This window comes from Myotis myotis, unplaced genomic scaffold, assembly GCF_014108235.1.
Source record: "Myotis myotis isolate mMyoMyo1 unplaced genomic scaffold, mMyoMyo1.p scaffold_m19_p_9, whole genome shotgun sequence".
Taxonomy (NCBI): Eukaryota; Metazoa; Chordata; class Mammalia; order Chiroptera; family Vespertilionidae; genus Myotis; species Myotis myotis.
This window is the reverse complement of record NW_023416401.1, coordinates 24,789,624-24,810,942: the sequence shown is the minus strand read 5'-3', so window position 1 is coordinate 24,810,942 and position 21,319 is coordinate 24,789,624. Positions and strand designations below refer to the sequence as shown.

Sequence of the window (21,319 nt, the reverse complement as noted above, 5' to 3'; positions counted from 1 at the left end):
TCCTGCCACAACATGGATGGACTTTGAAATCATATAAAGTGAAACGAGCCAGTTACAAACGACTTTGTATGATTTCCAATTTGATTTTATTCCATTCCATGGATTGTCCAGAATAGGCAAGTCCATAGAGACAGAAGTGAATAGGCAATCACCATGTGCTGGGCAGGGGAGATTGGCGAGAGGCCAGTGAATGACTACTAATGGGTACAGATGTTTTTGGGGGGATGATGAGAAAGTTCCAAAATTGATAAACCTAGTAAAAACTTGTATACTTTAGATGAGGGATTTTCAACCTTTTTCATCTCATGGCACACATAAACTAATTACTAAAATTCTGCGGCACACCAAAATAATGTATGTTTTGCCGATATGACAAAAGAGTAGGTATAATTTTGATTGATTTATTTTAAAAATAATAATAGTAATTACCTACCCTTTTTGCTCCAAAGTGAGTTTTTTAAAAATCAGGTGCCTAGCCTGGCAAGTATGGCTCAGTGGTTGAGCACTGACCTATGAACCAAGAGGTTGCAGTTTGATTCCCTGTGGGGGGTGTGCAGGAGGCAGCCAATCCATGATTCTCTCTCATCATTGTTGTTTCTATCTTTCTCACCCTCTCTCTTCCTCTCTGAAATCAATTTTTAAAAATCAGGAGCCTATATACTAATATATAAAGGGGTGTTTTTTGGGGGGGGTTCCAAGAATTAACCAATCAGACATAACCTTATTATGCAACATGAGCAATAAGATGCAATTCTATTATGACCTATATATATGGTTCAAGACAGGGCGTTCACACTGGATGCTATTGTTGTGTTAGCTGTTGTCTTTTTTAAAATTTGACAATCTAAAGGAAAAGAGATCAGGGCCTCTGACTAAATAGTCAGGTATTGCATGTTTTAAAAACTCCTGCAGCATACCAGTTGAAAAATCACTCTTTAGATGGATAACTCATATGGCATGTGAATTTTATCTCACTAAAGTTGTTAGAATAATTTTTTAAAAAGAATAGAGCCCTAACTGGTTTGGCTCAGTGGTTAGAGCAAATGAAGGGTCCCAAGTTCAATTCTGGTCAAGGGCATGTACCTCGGTTGTAGGTGTGTGCGGGAAGGTAGCCAATCAATGTGTCCTCCCCACCCCTTCCACTTTCTGTAAAAATCAATGGAAAAATATCCTTGGGTGACAACTAACAAAATAATCCTATATAATAAAAGCCTAGCCCTAACCGGTTTGGCTCAGTGGATAGAGTGTCAGCCTGCGGACTGAAGGGTCTCAGGTTCGATTCTGGTCAAGGGCATGTACCTGGGTTGCAGGCACATCCCCAGTAGGGGGTGTGCAGGAGGCAGCTGATGGATGTTTCTCTCTCATTGATGTTTCTAACTCTCTATTCCTCTCCCTTCCTCTCTGTAAAAAGTCAATAAAATATATTAAAAAACAAAAACAAAACAAAACAATTTAAAAAATAAAAAATAAATTTTTTTTAAAAAGCCTAATATGCTAAGTATCCAGTTGTCCGGTCATCTGTTCAACTAATCAAAGCCCAATATGCTAATGATATGCTAAGGCTGCTCAACTGCTCGCTATGATGTGCACTGACCACCAGGGGGCAGACTGAGTGAGAAGGGCCAGACATGCCCTGGAGTCCTCCCGTGGTCCCTCCCCAGCTGGCCAACCTCTCTGGTCCCCTCTCCAGTCATGCACCAGTGGGGTCCCTCAGCCTGGCCTCTGCCCTCTCGCAATCCAGGACCCCTTGGGATGTCAGAGAGCTGGTTTCAGCCTGATTCCACAGGCCAGGCTGAGGGACCCCATTGGTGCATGAATTCGTGCACCAGGCCTCTACTAATAAAAATAAAATAAAATAAAAATAGAGACCCAAGACAACAATGCAAATATACAACATCATTTATTGGAGACATGGGCTCCGGGGCCAAGTACATGTTAATCTCACTTGACTTTCACAATAGCCCTGTGAGTTTACTTCCCTATCATAGATGAGGACACAATTGAGAGGGAACTCAAAGCTCTGCGCTTCTGCCTGAGAAGTGGAGGGTTTGAGCCCTACATCTGGTACCTCAGGTGCTTTTGCTGCTTCCTTGAAGGGGCCTGAAGCTGGTGGACAGGTCAGCTGGGCAGATCTGTGGGGCCCGGGATCTGGGCTCCTCCTTGCCCTTTATCTGGCTTGAGCAGCAAGAGTTCATGGTCAGGACTCTTTATCGCTCCCTCAGGCCTTCTCCTAGCATCTCCCTGTTGAGGGACCCAGCAGGGGGCTGCCCAGTGATGTTGGTTTTCTATTCTTAAAAAAAGAAAAAAAAGAAGAAGAAGAAGGGGTACCCCAATGGTGAAGGGGTAAACAGCAAAGGAGCAGGGAGGCCATACCTTCTCTTGGGTTCCACAGTTCTTAGAAATGCCCAACAGGCAACCTAAGGCTCCCTCCCCAAGGCACACCTGTGTGCCTGCAGGGCAAGGCTGGCCCTAGTCCTCCTCCTCATTCTCCCTCTTGGGAAAGGGCCCATGTCCTTGATTGCAAAATTCAGCTGAAAAAAAAAGCACACACAAAAAAAACAGGAACCAATTTCCCCTCCCAGACAATCAAATCCTGAAAGAAATGTACTTGCAAGATAATCCCATGATGAGGTCACTGCACCAGGACGGTCCCTGTGGGAGGGCTGGAGGGAGGTCTGAGGTGTGGACGCAGGTTTGAGATGGGAGATGAGCCCTTTCGCTGTGCCTGGGCTGCCTCCTCCCCTCTCATAGCCACTCTGACTCCTGAACTCCAGCAGCCACCGTGCCTTTCCTGGAGGGCTCCGAAAGCACGCACTTTAACTGTAATCGCCTTTGCAGGCTCACAGTGTGGTCCCCTAATAAGCTACTGATTGTTCAAGATCGGCTAATTGTTCATTGATTTCACTATCAATTTGCCGTTGAGAACTCCATAACTGTTCTGAATCTCTATGCCAATCTTGAACAAAAGCGGCAGTTTGGACTGATCGCTGCAATGCCACCCCAGCTGTGGCTGCAGTTGCTGTTATAGCAATTAATCCAAGAATTACAGCGATCAGCATGCCAATAAACCTTTTTGACCTCTTCAATATTCCTTCCGCAATGGCTTGGAGAGCTCTAGCTAGAGAACTTTCCTGCCATCGTCGACCTATCTGTACAGGTAACCATACTTCTGTTCTGGCTCGCAATAGATACAAGCTCTCTCTACTGTGATTAAAAGGTACAGAGTTATTTACACAGGTTAACAAAGTACAATTAAAACAAGATATTCCCTCGGCCCAGACACACGGGTATTCTGGCAACTGGTTTCAAAGGCCCACAATCTTCAAAAGAAAGTCCAGGCATCCAATTAGAGTCATTAGTTATAGGGCCTTCCATGGCCAGTCACAAGATGTTCTCCTTCCTGGCATAGACGCTTCACCTGTTCCCACGTGGGTGGAGGAGTGTTTCGGGTGCGAGGCAACAGCACGCGAATTGTCGTCCCTGCATGGTTAGCTGCGCAAACCGGTCTTCCAGTCCTTCCTCGTCCCGCTTCCTCTTGCTCGCCATGCCGCAACTTTATTCTTTTATCAGGAACCCAGGACTTCTTAGTTCCTGTGGAAACATAAGCATAGCCTCGACCCCACCTTAAAACGGTAGCCGGGCACCACTGATTAGTAGTGACATCTTCGTACATGACAGGCTGTTCTACCGGGACCTCCTTTTTATGTCCCCAATGTATTTCAGTAGCTGACACTGCATCTGTATTCAAATATAAAGAATTTAGAGTAAATAGAGCTCTTAATAATCTTCGTCGGGGAGTCTGGCCTGATACCAGCTCCTCTCCCCCTTTTTGTTTTTGCAGCATTTTCTTAAGGGTTCGGTTTTTTCACTCAATAATTGCTTGACCTGTACTGTTTTCAAGAATTCCTGTAATATGTTTAATATTAAACTGTTGAAAAAAATGTTGACACTTACTTGATAAATATGCTGAGCCATTGTTAGTTTTAATGGCTCGGGGTTTGCCTATTACAGCAAAGGCTTTAATGCTGGATTTGGAATTCCAGGTTGTAAAGGTCCCATAGGCTCAATAATCTCATTAATCCGTCTTAAATCAGTTAACATTCCCCCATTTACCTGATTTTTTCTTTATAACAAAGACAGGAGAATTCCACGGACTAGAGCTGGCTTCTATACGCCCTAGTTGTATTTGTTTTTTTGATAATAATTTGGAGCACTTCCAACTTCTCTCTTGTTAGGGGCTGTTGCTCTTCCTATACTGGTTTAGTTGTTTTTCATTTTAATGGTAGGGTGAAGCGCTTTGAAGTGGCCCCCTCTATAAATTTTGATCCTGTAAACTGGCGCCAGTGACGCCAGCACCAGCTTGACAAATCATTTGTCTATGACTTTTCTGTAAAGAAGATATAGTAATTGTAGCCCCCTATTGTTGTAAAAGATCTCTTCCCCATAAAGATAGTGCAATGGAGGCAATATATGGCTGTATTTTGCCCTTTTGTCCTTTAGGCCCCTGACATTTAAGTACATTCGAGCTTTGTAAAATTTCAGTGAGGTTTACAACCTGTAAAAGTTGTATTCACCTTGTGCACCGGCCAAGATTGAGGCCAGTGCAAAGTAAAAACTGTAGCTACATCAGCCCCAGAATCTACCAGGCTGATAATTTTTATTCCCTCCAGGAACATTACTGTAAAAATTGAGGTCTTTGGCCTCCTAAGACTGTATGCTAAAAAACCTTTTTTCCTACTAAATCCCCCAGTTCGCTTAACTGGTGCCGTATGCCCTATTTGTTTATAGGGAAGTAATAATAACTGTGCTATTTTTTTCTCCAGCCTTTATATTTATAACTAGAGGCCCGGTGCACAAAAATTTGTGCACTCGGGGGGGGGGGGGGGGGCTCAGCCCGGCCTGTGCCCTCTCACAGTCTGGGACCCCTCGGGAGATAACGACCTGCTGGCTTAGGCCTGCTCCCGGGTGGCAGAGGGCAGGCCCAATCCCTAGGTGCAGCCCCTGGTTGGGCTCAGAGCAGGGCCGATTGGGGAGTTGGGGCGCCGCCCCCTTTCATGCACAGAGCAGGGCGGATTGGGAGGTTGCGATGCCACCCTCAGTCACGCTCAGGGTAGGGCCAATTGGGGGGTTGGGGCACCGCCCCCTGTCACGCACAGAGCAGGGCGGATTGGGAGGTTGCGATGCCACGCTCAGTCACGCTCAAGGTAGGGCCAATTGGGGGGTTGGGGCACCGCCCCCTGTCACGCACAGAGCAGGGCCAATCAGGGGGTTGGGATGCCTTCACCTGTCACCAACAGAGCAGGGCCGATAGGGAGGTTGTGGCCCCGCCCCCTGTCACACACAGAGCCGCAGGGCAATCAGGGGGTTTGGGCGCTGCCCCTGTCACACCGATCCCGGTGCCGGGAGGCCTCTCAGCTCCGCTGATCCCAGTGCTGGGAGGCATATTACCCTTTTACTATATAGAATAGAGGCCTGGTGCACGGGTGGGGGCTGGCTGATTTGCCCTGAAGGGTGTCCTGGATCAGGGTGGGGGTCCCCACTGGGGTGCCTGGCCAGTCTGGGTGAGGGGCTGAGGGCTGTTTTCAGGCTGGGACTGAAGCTCCCAACTGCTCCTTTTTTTCTTTTTTTCTTTTTTATTCTGGGCCAGCTTTAGCTCTGAGGCTCCAGCTCTTAGGCCTCCGCTCCTGAAAGCAGGTATCTGGTTTGTTTCGGTTCTCGAAACTCTGTATCAACTCCAGCTCTGAGATCCCAGCCAGCTGAAAGCTGGTTTCTGGGGTTTTGTTTAGCATCTATATTTGTTACAATGTTTGAAACTGCAGGCTCAGAGGCCTGCAGCGGCCAGCGGGGAACATTGGAGTCCTCCGTCGCTGAAGCAAGCAAGCCTCATGTTAGTTTTAAGCTGCCTGGCTGCCGGCCGCCATCTTGGCTGGCAGTTAATTTGCATATCTCGCTGATTAGCCATTGGGAAGGGTAGCGGTTGTACGCCAATTACCATGTTTCTCTTTTATTAGTGTAGATACTAGAAGCAGACATTATAACTAATATTTCTCCTTTATAATCTGCATCAATAACTCTGGGAGCATGTTTAGCCTTCCCTTGTGGGACCCTTGCCTTCAGACAATCCTTTTTCATATGTCCCACTTTCCCACATCCATAGCATTTAACAGGATGGGAATTGCAGTTTTTAATGCATCAGCAAGAAAATTATTATTATTATTAATTATTTATATAAGATTTTAATATTATTATTATATTAATTATTATTATTGTATTAGTATTATTAGTATAACTTTAGAAAATGATTGGGCCGGGGTGCCGGCCTCCTCCATTTTTGACTAAGCCTCTAAGCAACAAGCTTTAATCTGTGCCATAACAGCATCCTCTAACAGCACCTGTTGCTGTAAGCTACTATGTGTCCCAGTTCCTGTTAACTGGTCAAAATTGCATCCAGGTGGATTTTGTTGGGCGTTAATCATCGCCACTCTCCTGGCTTCTTCCCACCACCAGGATTTACATTGCAGATACTGCCCTGGAGCTAATACTGCCTTAGCTATAGCATTCTAGTTATATGGAATTAATTTATAACCTGTATAAATTAATTATATATTAATTAACATATAAAAATTAATAACATAATTATATATAATAATATTATAATTAATAATATATATAACCCTTGAGGGTATTGAGCATTAGCAGCTCTTTGTGTCCTGAGTGGAGGCTCAGCCGCTAACGCTGGATTAATGGCTAGTGCCGTTTTACTTTCACTTTTTGGCGGTGGCACAGCCAACTCCTGAGGACTTTTATTCTCTTTCTTTTCTTCTACTACTGTAAGTAATAATTCTTTTAAACTCCCTAAAAGCTCCTTCATCTCTGTGTCCCTTCTCGTCACCCGTCTTTTCCTTAACTTAGGCGAGGGCAACGATCATCTTCCGAACCAGCAGAAGATGAATCATCCAGCTCTGAATCGCTGACTGAGGTTATTCTTTCATAACCGCCTACTTCATTTTGCCCGCTAGTTTTCTGTCCTTTTCTTGACTCCCTCGGTTCAGTGACCTCTACCGGGAGCGGCTCAGGGGGTTGCAATTTAAAAGCCTCATCCTTCACTTTTACCCCTGAGCTCTTTAACAACGATCTCAAGACAGCTATATATTGACTCTGCATTGACGGGCTATTCCCCATGACTCTGTCTCTATTGCCGAAAGTTCCGTGTACTCTGCGCTGGCAAATCCCTTTCGGTCCTACCCGTTCCCAATTTCTTACCTTCGGGTCCCTGTTCGGGCGCCATTTGTTGATGTTCTTTGTGAACAGAGACACTGAGGCAAGCTTGGCGTGTAGGATGAAGTAGAGCAGAGGGCTACCGCTCGCTCAGGCATGCAGCAAAGACCCTCTGATGCCTTCTGGCTTTTATTGAAGTGAGCACAGCAAACAACAATAGAGTACAGCAAGTGACAATGATTAATAAGCATGCTTATGAGCTCATCAAGGCTAAGTTATACATTACACTATTAATTTCCTATGTTATACAAAGACTATTTCCACCTGCAGCAGTGCACCCTCCCTGGCTTTCCATGCTCTCATGGACTGTTTATCACCTCAAGGAAAGTTCTGCCTCTGAACAATAAGTCTTGCGTGCAAGACTTTGTTCTGACGCGGCCTGCTTGCAGGCTCCCGCCTTTTCTTGGCAGAACGTCCTCTTCTAGTTAACTTCATTCCGCTTGACCACTACACACCCAGACCACTACCTGGAACCCATACCAACTTTACCAGGAACAGGGCTTGCTCAACCTTCTCCAGAGCTTATGTCCCACTCACCCACTGGGGGCTGCTGGCTCCCCAGCTGGTACTAGGAGGAACTCTTGGTTTTGCAATCACCCCTCTCCCAACCACTCCCAGCCATGACCTCCCCCACCTGCATCCCTCCCCCACCAGCACCACATCGAAAGGGACAGGAAGATGTCACTAAACTGAAAGGCCTGTGCAGAGAAAGACAGGAGACTGTCTCCTTAGTCTTCAAAGGCTGTTCAGAGCTGTTGGTGCTGAAAGAGAATTCCCCGAAACCACAGGGGCCTTGGGCACCAAAGTTCTGAGTTGTCCTTAAGAAGTGATTCCAGCCCTGGCCAGCGTGGCCCGGTTGGTTGAGCTCTGTCCCTTGCACCGAGAGGTCACCAGCTCGATTCCAGGTCAGCACTCGATCCCCAGGAGGGGGTGTGCAGGAGGCAGCCAATCAATGTGACCCTCTCACATAGATGTTCCCCCCTTCTTCTCTTTCTAAAATCAATAATAAAAACATATTTTTTTAAAAAAAAAAAAGAAATGATTCCAGGTGCTTCTACCTCCCAGAAGCACACCCAGGCCTGCATCTCCTAAACTCTAGGGGTCCCCACAAGATGTGCAACCAGGGGAGCAATGGGCAGCAGCAGCTCGTCCCGGGCTCACCCCCTGAACCTGTCTCCAAGGCCCCCTTTTCTCTGACTTCCCAGTGAGCCAAAGCAGCCCCGCCTAGACTCTCCTGCTGCTGCTTCTGTCCTAACCCTCCCTTGTTTACCGCCCGCAGCTTCAACAAACGTAACTCTCCCAGGAGTGAATCCCTGTGCAAGAAATGACAATAACAGCTGTCAGGGCCAGCCTGACAGCGTTGAGCCGGGCTGAGGCAGGGAGGTGGGAATTGAGAAAAGAAAGAAAGACAGGAAAGCGGGGTCGGGAGGACCCCAGTTCGCTCGATGAACTGAAGCGAGTTTATTAGCTATACAATCCTATTTATACACAACACACTGAATAGGAGGTCTGTCAAGAGGAATGTATTCTTTGTTCCTCTTAATCTCTAAGGGAGAGACACAGCAGAAGGACAAGTTCTCAGTACAGCATATCTCAGTAAATAGTTACAGACTTCTTGGTAAGCTATGAAAGGCTGTTCTCATTCTACAAATGTTGCTCTCATTGTACTGATAACCGCCATCCAAACAAGTCTGGAGAAATTGTGTGGGTAAGGGTCCCAGCCTTGCTAGCCCCTACAGGTGCAAGGACCTTGCCAGCTTACATCTGGCCCCCAACAAACAGCCAACCCTCACACACGTCCACACACTGCCCCGCACTTGAGGCCAAAACATTCTGGACAAAATAATCTCAGTTTAGCACTGGAACTCCTTTGGTGGCCAAAACCTAACTTGAACAGATGTATGAATATTCAGACATTAATCTCTGCATAAATATGAATGAGTCTAGTTACTGGGAGGCTAACCCAGTCCTCACTGCTGTTATTTAACACTAGAGGCCCAATGCACGAAATTCATGCACTTGGTGGGTGGGGCGGCCCTCAGCCCGGCCTGCACCCTCTTGCAGTCCAGGAGCCCTCAGGGGATGTCCACGGGGAGCGGGTCTAAGCCAGCAGTCGGACATCCATAGCGTTGTTGCGGAGGCAGGAGAGGCTCCCACCACTGCTGCTGCGCTCGCCAGATGTGAGCCTGGCTTCTGGCTGAGCAGCATGCCCCCTGTGGGAGTGCACTGACCACCAGGGGGCAGCTCCTGCATTGCGCGTCTGCCCCCTGGTGGTCAGTGCGTATCATAGTGACCAGCTATTCCACCGTTTGGTTGATTTGCATATTAGCCTTTTATTATATAGGCTATGGCATTTGCTTTCTAAAACCCCCAAACTCTCAAAATCCCACAGCTCATGAGGGATCCCAAGACATCGGGGTTTTAGGTAAGGGATCATAGCCTGAATATATTCTAAGTACTTTACATCTGTTAACTCACTCGGTTCTTACAATAAACCTATGGGGTACAACTTCTTATTCGTCCTCCCATTTTATAGATAAGGAAACAGAGGCAGAAGGAGGTGAAGTGACTTCCTTCCGGCTGGTGGGTGTTGGAGCTGGGGTTCAGGCCCAGGCACCTTGCTAAGCGAGGTGGGGGTGGTAGGGTAGGGGTTAAACAGCACAGAAATATCATTTTAAGCTGCCTTTGCAACATGGATATGCCCAGGAGGGTATGTTAGAAGCCAGCCTGTTGTGACAGGCCCTCTCCTAGGGTGACCAGCCTGGTTTGACGGGAACTATCCTGGCTTTGTGGAAAGGCAGTTAGACAGACATGAGCAGGCAAGAAAGCCCTGGGTGCCTAGCAAAGGACAATGGTAAGGTGAGACCTCACCCCCAGGATGCCCTTTCCCCCCTAGCTGGTCATGGACCCCCTAACTTTTCCTCCCTAGAGATAACACCTAGGCCTCAGTAGTATTTCAGCTCCAAGCCCAGAAAAGCAGCAAAACCAGACAAGCAAGCCCAAGGCTGACTCAGGACCAGCCACATTGGCTAATGACCCTCTGCCCTGGCACCGGCCAACCAATCAGTGGAGACTTAAACTCGAAAGGACACACCTGGGAAGTGGCAGAGTATTCTATTAAGATCTTCCCCTGGGCCCTCTCCTAAAATCTCCGCCTTAAAAACCCTTAGGACAGAGGGCCCAGCACCTTTCCATTCCCCTTCTCATCCCCCCAGGGGAGTCACCTTTACCTTCCTCACTTCGAAGCTCCAAGGGCCCTTCCTTTGCCTCTGCCACTTCTTTCCTAAGTCCATTTCTTCTATGAATTACTTCATCCTCTTCTGTGATTTTCTAAATAAAAGTTCTCTTAAAGTTTGAGTCTTGGCCCTGAATTCTTTCCCAGCCAGAACTCGAGAACCGAGGTTGCTGAACCCCTGGAGCTGCTCCCGCCGCCCACAACAGTTTTGTCATGGGAAGTCCTGCACCCCAGCAAGCTCCTCACCCCCACCCCCCCACCCCGGGAGGGCAGGCAGCCTGGAAACGGGACCATGTGCCTCTCCCCTGAGCATCGTGAGCGCCCAGCCCACTGAGGACCGGGATCCGGGATCTGAAGAAGCACATAGTTCGCACAGCACGGCTTCTCAGCGTCAGGATCTCCTGCAGGCACCTGACCAAGACACGGGAGGAGATGCTGGCTGTGTCGCTTTCACCGAGCGGCCGTGTGTCTGTGCCCAACCTGCTGGAGGGGTTTGCAAGGACAAGAGCGACCAACCCCATGAGGCTTTGCCCTTGCGTGTTGACTTTGGACTCCATTGTAAACACGGTTGAATAGCCCCATGCAGAGAAATTGACTCTGATATTCCAAGTTAGAAATGTCTGGCTCTCATCCTCAACTTGAAATTTTAACTCAAGGCCCCACACAGGAGACCTGACTTCTCAGGAATGATCCTCACCAGGAACTCATATTCACCTGCCACAGGCCTGCCCAGTCCTGTCTGGGTGCAAAGAACCCTGAGGCAGGGCTGGGCCGAGGAGGCGGGAGAGAAACATGCCTGGGCTCCCAGAGGGAGGCACAGCCCGTGTGCTGAGGGTCCCAGGGGCTCCTGAGATGGTGAGGAAGGAGGGGTCAGGATGGGAATGCCGTACAATCCACATAAACGCTGAGGGCTCCCCCAACCGCCCCCCTCCCCCCCCCCCCCCCCCCCGTCAAGAACCCAGGTGGGAGGCTGCTTGTTTAACATGGCCCAAACACACTTATTTATCTCCACTGTTCTCTGAGATTCCAATAAAATGATATAAAGGCATTTTTTAACATGCACATCTATCTACCGGGACAAAGAGAATATGTGAAGAAATAACAGCATATAAAAGTAGTCAACCAAATTCTGAAAGCTGGAAAGCAGATGGTGAATGGGGACTGATTTAAAAAACCCAAGAAATTCAATACCAGACATCAAACTATATTACCAAGCCACAGTTCTCAAAACTACCTGGTACTGGCACAAGAACAGACATATAGACCAATGGAACAGAATAGAGGACCCAGAAAATGACCCAAGCCATTATACTCAATTAATATTTGACAAAGGAGGCAAGAGCATACAATGGAGTCAAAGCAGCCTCTTTAATAAATGGTGCTGGGAAATTTGGTCAGATACATGCAAAAAAAGAAACTAGATCACCAACTTATACCATACACAAAAACAAACTCAAAATGGCTTAAAGGACTTGAATGTAAGAAAGGAAACCATAAAAACCCTACAAGACTCCACAGGCAGCAAAATTGCAGACGTATGTCATAGCAATATCATTACAGTCACAGATCCTAGGGCAAGAGAGACTAAAGAGAAAATAAATGAGTCTACATCAAAATTAAAAGCTTCTGCACAGCAAAAGAAACCATCAACAAAACAACAAGAAAGCCCACTGCATGGGAAAACATATTTGCCACTGTTATCTCCGATAAGGGTTTAATCTCCAACTTTTACAGGGAACTCATACAACTTAACAAAAGGAAGATAAACAACCCAATAAAAAAATGGGCAAAGGACCTAAGTAGACACTTTCTGAAAGAGGACATAAGGAAGGCCAAGAGACATATGAAAACATGCTCAAAGTCACTAATCATGCGAGAGATGCCAATCAAAACAACAATGAGGTACCACCTCACACCTGTCAGAATGGCTATCATCAACAAATCAACAAATGACAAGTGCTGGCAAGGATGCGGAGAAAAAGGAACCCTCCTTCACTGCTGGTGGGAATGCAAACTGGTGCAGCCACTGTGGGAAACAGTATGGTGTTTCCTCAAAAAGTTAAAAATGGAACTCCCATTTGACCCAGTAATACCACATCTAGGAATATATCCCAAGAAAACAGAAACACCAATCAGAAAGGATATATGCACCCCTATGTTCATAGCAGCACAATTTACAATAGCTAAGATTTGGAAACAGCCTAAGTGCCCATCAGCAGATGAGTGGATTAGAAAACTATGGTACATCTACACAATGGAATACTATGCTTCTATAAAAAAAGAAGGAATTCTTACCATTTGCAACAGCATGGATGGAACTGGAGAGCATTATGCTAAGTGAAATAAGCCAGGAAGTGAAAGAAAAACACCACATGATCTCACTCATTTATGGATAATAAAGAACATTATAACCTGATGAGCAAAAAGATAGATACAGAGGCAGAGAAGCATCGAACAGACTGTCAAATTACAGCGGGAAGGCTGGGGAGTGTTGGAGGGGGTAAGAGATCAATCGAAGGACTTATATGCATGCATATAAGCATAACCAATGGACACAAGACACTGCGGGGGGGAGGTAAGGGCATGTGTGTGTGGGGGAGGAGGGCGGCCAGGGGAAGGTCAATGGGGAAAAAAAGGAGACATATGTACTACTATTTGTAATACTTTAAACAAGAAAATAAAATTAAAAAAACAAACAAACAAGAAATTGCCCAGCCAGTGTTGCTCAGTGGTTGAGCATTGACCTATGAACCAGGAGGTCATGGTTCGATTCCTGGTTCGATTCCGGTCAGGGCACATGCTCAGGCTGCAGGTTGAATCCCCAGTGGGACCTGCAGGTGGCAGCCGATAAATGATTCTCTCTCATCATTGATGTTTCTGTCTCTCCTCCCTCTCCCTTTCTCTCTGAAATCAATACATTTTTTTTGTTTTTAAAGAAAGAAACCCAATAAATTGAAACCTGAATGTTCAAGGGGAGCCATCAGATCCACAATGTAAGATCCTTAGAAAGACTCAGGGATTGGAGAGGCCAGGAACCTCCCAAGACTGAGTTCGAGGCAGGACTGAAAATGGAAGGGCTGGTTGGTTACCTATCGGGGAACAGCTGGCACAGGCAGGACATGACCCTCCCCACCACTGCAGTGGCTCACTCACGCAGGAGGCCGGAAGATGGAAATCGAAGATAACATTCACCCATGGCTCAGCTCAGGGCCCGGAATAGACAGGTCCTTAGGAAGTTGTTGCTATCATTGTTATATTCAGATGGCATCTTTCTGTCTTGTTCTCTTCATTTCTTAGTCAGAAAGTTTTGAGGCAGAAGAGAGGTGAATGGCAGAGTCTGGCTGCCTGTGACATCCCTCCACCATCCACACACCCTTCTCACAAGCCACATCTTTGATGTGGCAGAAATGGCTAGTTGACTTCCAATGTCTACTATCCACTTCCTCTATCTAGCTAAAAAGAAAAAAAAAAAAAAAAAAGCTAGCTCCCTTGCTTTCCAGCCTCAAGGCATTTTCCAGTCTCCTTCGTAATTAGGTGTGGCCATGTGACTATATAAGTGGAATTTGTTGTGAGGAAATTGGGAAGTATCTTTAAAAGAAAAAAGCTAAAAAGGAAGAGGAGGAGGAGGAGGAGGGGGATGGGGGGAGGAGAAAGCTCTTCTTCTTCTACTCTGCTCTCTGGGAAGTTGCTGTGATGGCCAGTGCTCCAGCAGCCATACTGTGCAGTGAGGGTAAGGGACATATATGAGGAATGGCAGAGCAGAGAGATGGAAGGAACCATATTTATGGAGTTGCTATACCAGCCATACATTGCCCACCTCTGGACTTCTTTTGCATGACAGAGAAATAAACTTCTTTCTCCTTCTTCTTCTTCTTCTTCTTCTTCTTCTTCTTCTTCTTCTTCTTCTTCTTCTTCTTCTTTTTTTGCTACTATTATTTTAGGACTAGAGGCCCAGTGCACAAGATTCGTGCACGGGGTGGGGTTGGGGGTGGGATCAGGCCTAAGCCGGCAATCAGACATGCCTCTCATAGTCTGGGGCTCTCGCAGTCCGGGACCCCTCGCTCCTTACTGCCCGCCTGCAGTGGAGGTGGGAGAGGTCCCCGCCACTGCCACTGCACTGCCAGCCATGACCCGGGCTTCTGGCTGAGCAGTGCTCACCCTGTGGGAGCGCACTGACCAACAGGGGACAGCTCTTGCTTTGAGCATCCGCCCCCTGGTGGTCAGTGTGCATCACAGTTCTGCCATGCGGTCAATTTGTATATTAGGGTTTTATTATATAGGACTGGAGGCCCAGTGCACAAAAATTTGTGCACTTGTGGGGAGGGGTCCCTCAGCCTGGCTTGTGCCCTCTTGCAGTCTGTGACCCTTCAGGGGATGACCACCTGCTGGCTTGGGCCTGCTCCCCGGGGGATTGGGCCTAAACTGGCAATCAGACATCCCTCTGGCAGCCCCGCAGCCCTCGGGGGATGTCCACTTGCCAGTGGGGAGCAGACCTAAGCTGCAGTCAGACATCCTTAGCACTGCTGAGGAGGCAGGAGAGGCTCCCACCACCACCACTGTACTGGCAGCCATCAGCCTGGCTTGTGGCTGAGCAGAGCTCCCCCATATGGGAGCGCACTGACCACCATGGGAAGCTCCTGCATTGAGTGTCTGCCCCCTGGTGGTCAGTGTGTGTCATGTTGACCAGTCATTCCCAGTCTTTCTGCTGTTAGGGTCAGTTTGCATATTACCCTTTTGTTATATAGGATAGAGGCCTGGTGCATGGGTGGGGGGCGGCTGGTTTGCCCTGAAGGGTGCCCCGGATCAGGGTGGGGGTCCCCACTGGGGTGCCTGGCCAGTCTGGGTGAGGGGCTGAGGGCCATTTTCAGGCTGGCAAGGGCTGAAGCTCCCAGCCTCTCCTTTTTTTCTTTTTTTTTTATTCTGGGATTTATTTACCTTCTATAATTGAAACATTGTTGCCGTCACTGGTGCTCCCAGCTCTGAGGCCGCAGCCGGCTGAAAGCAGGTATCTGGGGTTTGTTTAGCTTCTATAATTGAAACTTAGTTGCTTTCAGAGCTCAGAGTCGGGCAGCGGCAGGCAAGGAACCTTGGCTTCCTCCATCACTGGAGCAAAAAAGCCTCCTGATCACTTCAGCTGCGTGGCTGCCGGCCGCCATCTTGGTTGGCAGTTAATTTGCATATCACCCTGATTAGCCAATGGGAAGTATAGCGGAGGTACGGTTAATTACCCTTTTTGTCTTTTATTAGATAGGATTTTGTGTTGTGTGCAACTGATCCTAGGCCTGTCTGATAAATTTGACATCTCTCCCTTCTACTCAGTTATCCTAGAAGATCAGAATCAGCAGAGACCTTAGTTATTCTGGAGCCCACAGGGCCAGGGGCAAAATCTGGACCACATACACCTATATAGGTTACCCCATGAGCTAGGTATGGATGTGGGTTATCCCTAAGCTAGGTATATATGTGGATTATCCTATGAGTTAGGTATATATGTGAGTTATCCTATGAATTAGGCATGTCTATGTGTTAACCTATGAGCTTGGTATTATATGTGTTATCCCCGCTTAACAGATGAGGAATTTGAGGCTCAGAGAACTTGTCCCAGGTCACAGACTCCAAACTGTCTGCATTCCATGCTTACTCTGTCAGCATTTGCGTTTGCAACCCTTGATTTCCCAACCACTTGCCAGGAGGTTTGCAGAAGAAAACAACAGAACAAGGAGGAAGACATACTTGCTGACCTTTGTCATATTGTGGCACATCGGTGGCGCTGACTCCCTGCTGCACCGGGAGCAAACCAACTGGAGAGCGGGGGTTTTCTCCACACCCTCCGTGCCTGGTGCAGGGCCAGCCTCGGGAGCTGTGTGCTGAGTGAATGAAGTGACCCACCTTTAGGTGGTGCAAACTCAGGGGCGCGTGCCTGCCCAGGGCTCTGCCCGCAGACCTGGCCACTGTCCGACCTTCCGTGCTTTCTCCTGGATACTGACAGAGGTCAAGCGTACAGGCGCTGAGGTCTGGCTTATTCACACCCGCATTCCTGCTTCATCTCTCACTAGCCGTGACCACTTGAGCCTTGGTTTCTTCACCAGGGAATGGGGCTGATCATGGTGCCTCGCAGGGCTGCTGGGAGGACTAGAAGAGGTCATGCAAATCCCTTCTCCTGGCGACCAACTTGAACAGTAGTAGCTGTTACTGTGACATATACTCTGTATGCGTGTGCGAGGTGGGGACGGAATAATTTGCCTGTGTCTTAAAATCCTTTTCCTTATGCATTGACTTGCCCTCCCTTGACCCAATGCAGCCTGAGCCCTGCACAGGACTGGACACAGGTCACGCTCAGGTGAAGGCTTCCCATCTATCTCAGGAGCTGAATTGCCCAATGACATCCTTCATCCCAACAACACATAACAAGCTCCTGCTCTCCACCAGGCCTGGGTCAGGACTGGAGATCAGGGATCATCGGACCCTGTCTTATCTTTGAAGACCATCTACTGACTGGCACGGTTAGACAAGGGACATGACTCTCCGATACACAGAAGATGATGACACTAGATTTTTTTTTTTAAGGAAGGATTATGTGAGAGTTAGAATTCCTGTGTTAGAATTTGAGAATGTATCTCTCCCGTCTTCACATGTGAATAATGCTGTGTGGGTGATGCATTGAAAAGCATCTCTCTCCATTCCTCCTCCAACTCTGTAGATACTGGCCCATTGTGTACTGGTGTGGAGAAGTTCAAGACCAGCCTGTGTCACCCAGGGTCCTGGCAGGAACCAGGTGACGCACTCGAACTGCGTAATTGAGGAGAGTTGAATAAAGGACTTACTTACGGTTGTCAAATGGGTAAGATCTGGGGATCTCACGTACAACATGGTGACTAGTATAGTTGGTTGATAACACTATTGTATAATTAAAATGTGCTAAGAGCAGAACTGCAGTGTTTGTACCCCCTCCCAAAAGAGGTAAATAAGTGAGGTGATGGGTGTGTTAACTCGATGGGGAAATCCTTCCGCAATGCACACACATGCCAAGTCATCACATTGTAGTTGAGCTCCATGCAGTTCAACAAGGGGTTCTCCTACGGGCTTTCGGCGAGGTCAAGAACTGGCTCCTGTCCAAACAGGACCCGCAGGAGGAGGCGGAGCTCTGCAGCTGGATGGAGGGACTCACGGGCCTGTCTGTGGGTCCCAACTTCTGGAAGGGTCTGAAGGATGGAATGATCCTATGCACACTCGTGAGTAAGCTCCCGCCCAGCTCAGCCCCCTCGATCAACCGCTCCATGCAACCTGGCACCAGCTAGTAAACCTCTCCAACTTCATCTAGACCACGGTCAGCTCCGGCACGAACTCCGTGGACCTGTTCAAGCTCAGGACCTTGAGAGTGGAAACGTGCAGCAGGTGCAGGTGTCTCGTCTGGCTCTGCAGAGTGGCGTGGACATCGGCATCAAGTACTCGGAGAAGCAGCGATGGAACTCCGATGACGCCACCATGAAGGCGGGCCAGTGCGTCACTGGGCTCCAGATGGGCACCAAAAGTGTGCCAGCCGGTCAGGAAGACAGCATATGGCACGAGAAGACATCTGCGTGACCCAAGAACCATAGCCTGCCACCCATGGGCCATGCATCCTCAGCCTGCAAATGGGCACCAACAAGTGTGCCAGCAGGTGGGCACGATGGCTCCCAGGACCCAGGGACACATTTGTGACGCCAAGCTGGGGACCAACAACTGTGACAACTCCTCCTGTCTCTGCAGATGGGCTACACGCAGGGTGCCAACCAGAAGAGCCAAGTCTCTGGCCTGGGCTGGCAGGTATATGACCCCAAGTGCTTCCCACAAGGCCCAGTGCTGACAGAGCCGGCAACTGCCCAAGCCCAGGGAAGGCCCTGGAATACCCCCCTGCAGGCTACTGAGGTCCCCCTTGCAGGGTGTCTCCCCACATCATTGCCCATCTGGGATCTGGGGTTTTCTGTGTCTTCATCTTGTTTCTTTATGTGTTCAAGTGCTTGCAGCTGAGGGTCTGTGAAGGCCAGCCCAGGCATGTGGGGTAGGAGTCACTGCCACGCACACCCAGGCAGCAAACTTCCCAGCAGCCTCCGGGGGAAGCTGTTTGGGGAAGAGGCCCATGGCGGGAGGGGAACTGGCCCCAAGCTTTCAGTTGCTTCGTCCTCTTTCCTTTTCTCTGCTTATCAGCTTGTGGTTTCTGTACCCACAGAAGTTTCAGGCAATTTTAACAAAAGTACAGTAGAACCCCATTTCTCGAACTTAATTCTGTTCGAAAACTGAATAATTTTTTCCCATTAAAATAATGTAAATCGAATGAATCCGTTCCATTCCAGGCCCCCTGTTTCAACCTTTCACATATACAGTACATGCCTATTGTACTGTTTAATCTATAAATAAACACGTAAAAACAAAAAGGACATGAAATGAAAATTTAACAAAAAGGAAAGGAAATGTTCAGTACAAAGTGAAAACTTAACAATAATTATAAGCAGCAGCAAAAGCAAAAAAACACAAAAATATTCACAGCACATATCCTGAGATTTTAGCAGTGGTAAACTGAGTCATACTCGCGGTTCTCTCCTTTGTTTGTCACCTGAGAGATGGGTGACTGATCATACGGCATCAGCATGAAAGGGTTGTCAGGTTGAGAAGCGAAGTGTTCAAGGTGGGAGACGTTGGAGTAATGAGGTTCCACTGTGATTGGGGCGGGGATGGGGGATATTAACCAGCACTCCTATTATCTACTGCTGCTTAACGCCTATCCCAAGACTTAATGACTTCAATTAACAGCCGTTCTATTACATTATATCTGCAGGTCAGGAATGTGGGGTGGGGTCAGGCGGCTGCTGTTCTGGTCCAACATGCCTTCGCTAACGTGTCTGGTCTCTTGGTGGGGGCGGCGGGAGGGCCGCGCTCAGCTGGGCAGCCCAGGGAGGGACTGCATGTGGACTGCATGTGGAAGCGGCAAGGCTTCTTATGACCTAGACTCAAAGTCCAGAAATGTCAGGTTCACCGCAGTCTATCAGGCAAACAAGTTGCTCTTCCAGCCCAGGTAGAACAGGAGGAAGATTAGACTCCCTGTCACAGTGGAAGGAAAAGCAAAGAACGTGTGTCACCTTGAATGGACCAGCACGTCATCCAGGTTGGCCAGGGTGTGAGGTCTTAGCAAAACACTCTGGTTTCCACAGTGTGCCGGAAGAATCGGTGTACAGCCGCTTCCACTGGGGCCTCTCGAACATTCTCTCTGGGAGCATGGGAGAGTCTAGGAAGGCAGGGAGAGTTAAGGCAGAGGCATATAAATCGCTCTTCCCCTCTCTCGTCAATCCATGTCTATGGTCTTTAAGATAACTTGTTATGTAAAATTATTTATTTACCTAAGATGCACCTACACTGAATTTATCTGAAAAATAAAAAAGTCCATATTAAGAAAAAAAATTGTAAATGGAAGATTATAAGAGAGGGTTTCACGTGCCAGCAAAAGTTACTGGCGTGCCAGGGGTTGCCCACCCTGTTCTAGAGTCAGGTTCAAATGCAAATCCCAGCTGCCACTTGCAGCACAGGTACCAAGCAGACTGCTCTTTTCTCGGAGCTTTAGTGTTCTCGCCTGTAAAATGAGATCACTTCCTACTTTCCTACTCACGATATTGCGGTAAAGATGAAATGAAATGGTGCTTATTAAAGGGCTTCTCAGAGTACCTGCTCCAGGCATGTCTCAGTGAGTAGAGCTGTATGGTTTATCCTGAGTAGCACAGAGAGCCAGGAGGGGTCTTAGCAAAACACTCTGGTTTCCGCAGTGTGCCGGAAGAATCGGTGTACAGCCGCCCAGTGAAGGCCTATCTTCCCCAACCAAGGACACAATAGTAAATGGTTTACCCTTCTCCCCAACCAGAGGCTAAGTAGCTCAAATCAGCCTGCTCAGGGAGACAGATAACAGAAATCCAATAAACGCCATTCGTGCCAACCACACCCACGGACAGATGAAGTTAAGGGAATAAATCTCATTTGGCACATGGGCATAAAGCTGATGAATATTCTATTAGATCCTCCCCTAAGGGCTCCCCTAAAATCCTCGTCTTTAGAAAACAGATAAGACCCCTCAAGACAAAGACCCAGCGAGGGCTCTCTCTGGAGCACACCATGCCTTTCTTCATTTCAGGCATGCATCTTTCCTGTTCTCTCCTCAACTCTGAGGGTCTCACAACCAGGGGAGCAAAGGGCAGCGGCAGCTCGTCCCGGGCTCACCCCTGAGCCAGTCTCCTAGGCCCCTTCTCTCTGACTTTTCAATGAGCCAGAGCAGCCCGCCTGGACTCACTTCTTCCCTAGAATGTTTCTAGGCCAACGCAGAGCACCCCTAGGTTCTCTCCTGCTGCTGCTTCTACCCCAAGCCCTTCCTTTCTTTCACTGTCTCCTCAAAATCCCCTGGACTCGTGTTGTGAAGTGTTTCCCACATGAAGCCCACAACACACACGTGCCCGAGGCAGACCCACTCTGGCGGTCCCTTTCCGGTGCCACAGCAGCCCAGCCACTTGGGAATCGTGTTAAAAGATCGATTCCAGCTCAGTAGGTGTGGGGAGGGTCTGAGAGTCAGCAGGTGTAGTCGGCTCCCTGGTGACATCGATCTGATGATTCCCGGCCACACTTTGAGACTATTGTTTCCAAATAAAAGTTTGATCCTGTCTTGCCTCCATTTAAAACCCTCCACAGCAGGCTCTGGGGAAAGGCCTCACTCTGTCCCATAGTGACCTAGTTCTCACCGGATTTTCTAGCCGCTTGTCCTCCACTCTCCTGCCCTCTCTTTTCTCCTTA

The 21,319-nt window shown here is 48.2% G+C and overlaps 1 pseudogene; it reads left to right on the top strand.

Moving 5' to 3' along the window:
• The first annotated feature begins 369 nt into the window (after positions 1-369).
• On the top strand, positions 370-18,420 carry LOC118663231 (annotated as a pseudogene).
• Positions 18,421-21,319: the final 2,899 nt, after the last annotated feature.